Consider the following 704-nt stretch of genomic DNA (forward strand, 5'->3'; position numbering starts at 1 on the left):
GGCTAGCTCAGAGCCTGGAGCCTGCTTCCAGTCCTGTGTCTCCTTCTCTCTCTGCCCCTCCCCCTCTCATGCTCTGTCTCTCTCTGTATCAAAAATAAATAAAACATAAAAAATTTAAAACTACATATGAGTCCCCACTGGGTACCAGATACTCTGCAGGCACCATAAACACTGTAATGCATGGGCCTTGTTTTGTGGGCCCTGACAATTTATATGGACCATTTCTTGTTCTTAGCAGCCTCAGATCCAGGTCTCTTTGACCCAAAGTCAGAGCTCATAACCACTTCTCTTCACTAGTTGCCTCAACCATTCATCAGCATGAATAACAGGCACTTAGCCATTTGTCTGTGTGAGGTGATCTTTTTCATGTTCCTTCATCATGAGGGATCTTGGGGAGAAGTCTCTCATAGATCTTCTGGGAAATGCTTTTTGACCTAGAAATAGACCAGCTGCAGCTTTTAAAACCAGGATAAAAGTCTTGTTAGCTCTCCCAAATTTGACCATGAAGAGTTTTGGGGGATGCCAAGCAGAGAGTGAAACTTATTATAAAAAGTACATTCTTTTCTAAAGACATTTACACGTGGGACCAGAAACCAAAGGGATATCCTATATCAGATCTTGTAATATTTGACAGCATGTTTCAATACATCTTCTCAGTGCAAGAGACTCAGAAAGGTAAATTAAATAAATCGAACTCATAACAA

This window comes from Suricata suricatta, chromosome 12 (assembly GCF_006229205.1).
Source record: "Suricata suricatta isolate VVHF042 chromosome 12, meerkat_22Aug2017_6uvM2_HiC, whole genome shotgun sequence".
NCBI classification, from domain to species: Eukaryota; Metazoa; Chordata; class Mammalia; order Carnivora; family Herpestidae; genus Suricata; species Suricata suricatta.